This window comes from Alligator mississippiensis, chromosome 4 (assembly GCF_030867095.1).
Source record: "Alligator mississippiensis isolate rAllMis1 chromosome 4, rAllMis1, whole genome shotgun sequence".
Taxonomy (NCBI): domain Eukaryota; kingdom Metazoa; phylum Chordata; order Crocodylia; family Alligatoridae; genus Alligator; species Alligator mississippiensis.
Genome location: NC_081827.1, coordinates 96,911,612 through 96,918,276, shown reverse-complemented (window position 1 = coordinate 96,918,276; position 6,665 = coordinate 96,911,612).

Below are 6,665 nucleotides of genomic sequence, written 5' to 3'. Positions count from 1 at the left end.
AATGCAGCCTCCATCCTGCATCCCTTGTGCTACACAACAGTTCTCTGTGGGAGGGGAAGTGAAGAATAACTTCTCCAACTGCAACAGCATGAAGAATTCTAGGTCAGCACAATGCAATGAAATGAGAGCTATTAATCCTCACGCTTCAGGGCCTACACTCATCACCAGATGGAGGCAGGGGGAAACGGCCCCCCATGGTACTGTATTGCACAATGAGGGAAGGTGTGGAAGATTCATGCCATCCATTGAAGCATCAGGAATTGGCCATCAAGAGACAGACTAAATTCCAGTGGGATGGACCATTGGGCTGTTCTGCTGTTACAACCCCTGTTTCGGTTTCCTGTCTGGAATTTAGTTAGGATGCAGGACACAACAATTGCAACCCACCATTGGCACAAAGGTCCCATGGGAATATTACTAGTCACAAGTAGTTGGGACCAGGACTGGGGAGCATCTCATTTGGAAAATGCTCTTTCCAGGAACATGGCACTGCAAGGCTCCTACAGATGAGACAAAATGTCATTGGTGGGACCCTCCTGCAGCACTCAGGTTCCTTGGAGAGCTCCACCCAGCACTGACCTAGCCTGGCTTTGCTGTCCCAGAGCCCAGGACAAAGTGGCATCACCAAGAAGCATGGATTTGGAGGTCAAGTACAAGGACTACAGGATGTCAGGCCCCTCTGCTTCACTTAGGACCCCAGATAAAGGGTCGGGGCATGTGATTTGTTTATTATTATTATCAAGGAAAATGTTTTGTGTCCCAGGTCAAATTAGTCAAATCAGGTCCAAATCTGTTTGAATCATTCAGGAACTATAGGTGGTGCTGCTACCTGCAAGTATCTTCCACCCAGGCCTGGGGCTTCAGATACAAAGTTGGTGTGTAGCCGAGATCCTCCCACTGGAAGCTGGCCAGTGGGAAGCTAACTATGAGGCACTCATAGTGGGTCCACAAGCAGACAAGGGTGTAACCCTCCCCTACGCAGTACCATTCTAATTGTATTACTTCGGTCAGAATATTTCCCCTGCCACCGTCATGGTCATGGCATTTCCTTAGATCCCATTAGCCTGTATAGGAATCTTGCAGACACTCTGACGCTCTCCAGCCCTTCCCTGGCCCTCCGCAGCATGAATCACATTGTACCTAGAGCAGCCTCCTCCAGGCCCCAGACTGTAGATGGGGTATTGTCATTCTCTTCTTTCTTTTATTCTCCTGTTTTGGGTATTTTGTGCCCTAAATTATTCATCATTTCTTAGCAGCTCCAGCTGCCAATGTTCACAGGAGAGTTTTAGTGCTTGGCAATCGGAAAGGGACACATGCAAATGTGCATGTGTCTTGTAGTGTCATCGAGCTGTGGGTCAGGTGGGCAGCTTAGCAAGGCCCACCCCTTTGCAGAAACAGCCATGGTTTGACTATCGCTGTAGTTCCACCTGGTATTAGGCATGAGGAACCAAGGTGTGAAGAGATCTCAACTCCTGTCTTAGACTCCCGTTCTCTTCTCATTGACTTCAGTGGGAGAAGAATTAAGCCCCAGATCAGCATCTCACATGAGATGCTCAGCATCTCACAAGCTCAGTAAAGGCTTCAGCACTCTGCCCGTTAACTCTCAGGCTAGGTACAGACATTCAAAAAGCCTGAGGCGGAATCCATCTAAGTTATACGGTTTTCTGTAAGTGGTGCAGTTTAGATTGGTAACAAAAAGAACAAATGTTTGCACTTTGCGGGGGGTCGGGGAGGGCAAATCTTAGATCAGGTCCTGCCATTTTTAAACCAGTTTGTGTGTGCTGACCTTCTGTCCTGCTATGGGTATGGACCAGTTTTCTGTGCTGAACTTCTGTTCTGTTATGGGTTTAGACCAGTTTTGGATCACTTTTATCAGTAAAAGTCTAATGTCTGTATCTGGCCTCAGGGGAATGGCAAATTTCCTCCATTCCTCAAGATCATGCCCAAATCAACCGATCTGGGGCTGCCTTCCTTCACAGGTCATTGGAAAGGATGTTTAACCTGTAGCCAGAGCTCTAGCTGGGGCCTTAAAAAATGTGAGTTCACATCTCTCCTCTGCCCTGGGTAATACTAAGCAAGTTACTTAACACCACATTTTAAATGTATTTATATGCCTGGCTCCCATGGGAAAAAAGGTGCCTAATTCCCAAAGGCTCTTAAAAATCTCACCCCAGACCTCAGTGTGCCTCACTCATCCATCTGCAAAATGGGACCAGTAGCACTGCCCCACCTCACAAGAGATAGCATCAATATGTTACAGATGTTGAGGGGTCTGTAATGGAGGCAGGTAATGACATTTGATGGATACAAGTCACACCTGTTATTTCAATATTTGCTAGGGAGCTCCGGTTACCAGTGAGGCTCTGCTCAGGTTCCCATAATGACCCCCCTCCTGAGTTTTGTGTTTTCATAACTATGTGCAGCCTTCCCATTTTTGCTGGAATACGAGTCAAGTCTGTGCTAATTAGCCTGCCTGCAGTGCTGTGCAAATGCAGCTTTGCTGGCAGCAGTTCAGGTAGCAGGCGTGCACACGAGTGCACTATTGGTGTGATAAGTTTGCAGCTGTAGATGTGCTCTGAGCATAGTTGTACTCTTATAGCTTGGGATTTGGGTCCATGCAGGTTCTATAGAAAGCACCCTTGTCTTTATGCTGTGGAGACCGGGCTCTTCAGAAGCTGTGTAAATGGGGAGGAATGGGAAGGGGAGGGGAAAAAACCACTAACAAGTTTTTGTTGTTGTTGTTTTTTAAACCTTAATGGCAGTCACTCTCTTCAACTTTGCCTGCAGGTTTGGTTTAGTTCTGGATTGGTTCCAGCATGGCCTTGCTTTACAGCAGGGGATTGGTGGGGTGTGTGTGTGCGCATTTCCCTTTTGCCAATGTGCCTCTGCCCTCCATGGCCCACCCTTAGCCCACCTGCCAGTTTATCTTTCAGATCTAGGTGAATTTGCTGCTGCATGTGTACATTCCACTCTAAAGGCTAGATGGAGATTACTCCACTTCATGCAGGTCCTCATGCTGCTGCCAGACCATGACTTTCTCCTCCCCTTTCCTCACAGTTATCTTCTCATTTCTGCTGAAATGATCTTCAGCCTAGTGCTCAGTTTATAAGTCGGGGCAGCTTCTCTGATATCTCTGCTGTAGGACACCGGCACTACCTCTTTCTTCCTTCCCCAGCATCAGATTAATTCTAGACCATCAGGATTGTTCTAATGTTGCTTCTTTTTTTTCTCAGCTGGAGATCGAACTCCTTCAAGAAAGCAATAATGACTGGTAGAAGTATAAGCTCCAGGCTTGGCCTGTTCTCACCAGCACAGAGCACTTCCCCTTGCTTGTAAAAAGTAACCCACTGGACATTAGCTCATGGGGGAACACCCCTCCGCCCAAGGGTGCCATCAGAGAACCTATTCCTAGGGTACCATAGGGCAGGGGTGGCCAGCCTCCAGCATGCGTGCCACTAGTGACAGGTGCCCTCTGTGTGGCATGTGACAGAGCAGGGAGGGACAAGCAGCACAGTGGCAGGTAAAGCAGGAAGTAGAAAGCAGCAGATTGGGCAGGGGAAGAGGACTGGAGAGATCCTTGGGCAGGAAGTGGGGCTAATTTTTGGCATTCCTATCAAGGCAAGGGAAGGGGAGACCCACAGAGTGAGTTTAATGCTCATGCCCACCAGAGGGCAGTAGAAACACAACAATTGAAGTGAGTGACTACAAGCCAAAGTGACCCCCTCCCCCCCTCAACCATCCCCTAACAAGGAGGGAAGAGTTGTGCTATGTCTATGTATGTAGGTCTGTACTAGATGTATATAGTGCCCTTCCCAAAAAGGCTCAGGGCAGCTTACAGTATAAGCGAAAAGGGACCTAAAATCAAAATTAAAATAGGAACATAAGAGCAAACCTCCCCACCTGTAGCAAGAACCCAAATTCAGAAGCAACCCCCTCCATCCCCTGGCTCTCCTGCTCCCAACCTTGGAGACCACCTACATGCCTGCCTGAGCAGCCTCACCTTCCAACCCATGTCCAGTACAAGCAGGTTTCCCCCACCCATGGCGCTAGCATCCCTGTCTACTCCCAATCGGCCCGTGACTTCACATGCTCTTTGGAAGTGCCTTGATGTCACCATTGCTTCTGAAATGGGATAGCAGGCTATGGTACCGGTGTGGGAACTGAGCATCTTTGGGGCTGGCATGGAGGGAGGTGAAGAGTGTGATGGGGGGCTGTGCAGGCCTGTGGGGCCTGGAATGCCGAGAGTTATTGCTCCTGCTCCCCTCTGCTTTCCCCCTGCCCCTGTGCTGTATGTTTCAACAGGAGTTTCTCAGCGCTGGCAGTGTGCTGTCAGAGCTCAGCCTGGGTGCTGTGCCAGACTGGTAGGGTGGACAGTGCAGGTTCCCTCTGGGCCTTTCAGGACTTAATGATGAGGGCTCTGCCAAGTGCCTTGGAGGTGGGGTGGGTTCAGAGACGCTGGGGAGGGGATGCAAAGCAACCCTATTGCAAGCTCAGGTTTTATATCTTGCCTGTGGTGGTGGCACTCAAGAGCACGCATGCATGTGTGTGTTGCCCCTTACTCCAGGGGTGGTGGGCTGCCTCCTGGACTGCGAGGCAAGATGAGGCTGCCTCCTGGACTGCGATCCAGACCCTCAAGCAAGTCAGGGTGAGATCTGCTCTTGTCCTGGATGGCAGAGCCTCGTTGCAAGCTAAGTGCTTCTCCGAGTACAGGGCCCATTCCCTGGAAGGCACACTTCCTTCCCACCAGGTCAGCAGAGAGCCAGCCATGGATGCTGTGCTATGGGGAAGCTGTATTTCAGTGGAGAAATGGAGCTTGGGCTCTGACATCTGGCTCATTATTAAAGGCCTGTTATACTGCCAAACATTCCTCAGTTAGCTTGCACTGGAGAGGGTGTTCTCTGTTGTATGCTTGACCCTGCTGGTCAGCGTTGCTATGCTGAGAAGGGCTGTGGCCTGCCACCCCAGAGGTGGGCACATCTTAGCAGGGGGCACCAGCCTTCCCTCTCAGAGGTCATGTGCTCTGGGAGCCTGGGGGAGGAATGGAGCTGATGAACTGAAAGTGGTTTCTCATTAAAAAAAAGCTGGGAGAGCTCTTCTGGGATCTGGCTGTGAGTCACCCCCCCCAGTGAGCCCACAGCCCCCTTCTCAGGAAGTGAAATCAGGTTGGCAGAGACTTTCTCTCTCTCTCTCTTTCTCTCTCTGTGTTAGTAGAGGGTCTGTGCCTGTGCTGCTATTAAAGATTAATACTCCAGCGGGACTCCTTGTTGGAAGACACTCGAATGAGGACAGGAGACTGCTCTGGGGCTGGCTGCACTCTGCCTCGCGTTCCTGCAGCTGGTGTAAAACCCTTTGCTGCTCCCCAGTTCTGGCTGCGCAGCAAGGGGCAACTTTTCTGTGGGAGAGGCGGGAACAGGAGCCTGCTCTCACGCTCAGGGCAGCAGCAGGCTGGCAGCTGGTACCCGTGGGGGAATCCTCCAAAAGGGGGCATTAAGTCCTGCTTGAGAGGTGTGGATACAGGGCCAGTGCCATCCCCTATGAGCTGTGCCAGCAAGGACTGACTGGGAGGAGCGGAGAGGGAGAAGGCTGGCTAGGGCAAGCTGTGCCCTCCTCCCCTCTCCCCCTTCTAGGAATCAGCTGCCCATGGGCCATACTGCAGCCCCACAAGGGCGCTGTGCAACACTGACCCTTTCCAGAAAACAGGGCCTGTTCTCCAGCAGAGTCCCCCCAAGGTAGACCTGGGGGGGTGAGGGGGGATGGGAAGAAATGTCTCTACCTGCCTCTGCTATCAATTCCCTTCAGCTTTTTGGTCCAAGTGCATCACGCCATGGCAGCTACAGTTTCCCTCTCCCTTTCGGTGGTGTGACTGGATCTCCTTGGGCCCAGGCAGAGACTCGGTAGAGGTGCTTGTGAGATGCCCAGTGAGCGGCACCTGGATTTTCAGTGAAGTTACCCATGCTCTCCTCCTGCACCAGGTTTTCATGTAACCGCAGGCCTCTGAGGAGAGCCAGGAAGTCACCAATTAATTGCGGTGGATGGTACATCCCAGAGTTTGGCAGAGATACTGAGAAGCTGGGATCTCAGGTTTGATAGGGCTGTGAACAGGTGAGCAAATGCTCTCATGACTGCGAGGCCTAAGCAAGCACCTGTGCAGCCATGACATGGGTGGTGGACTTGATGGTTCTCCACTGTCCCTGGCAGAAGCCAAAGTTTGGTCCTAGGATGCCTGTGCTATAATTGGCATTACCACAGTGATGTGGCAGCCTGGCAGCATGGCTGTGAGTCAGGGTGTGAGCAGATTTGTGGGGAAAGGGGGAGGTGGGCTGTGTCTGGTTTAGGGCCTGAGCTGGTACTGGGCTGCCTATGGGACACGGTGGGCTGGGTCTGGCACAGAGCATGGACAGGCTTGTGCCAGGCCCAGGGATGCACAGTCCCTCCTGACCCACTTTGTACCCCACTTAGCCTGTGTAGTTTTATAAATGGCACAGAGCAGAGGCTGCCTCCCACCACAAAGCTAATGATGTCTCCTGAGCCCAGGGAGTTCGTCATCTTTCTTCCCCTTATGCCACGAGCTGTTCTCATCTCTGGGAACAGCGCTGGCAAGCACGGAAAGCAGAAAGATGGTGTCACTTTGTCCCTGTCTCTGGTGATGGGCATCAGCGTTGCCC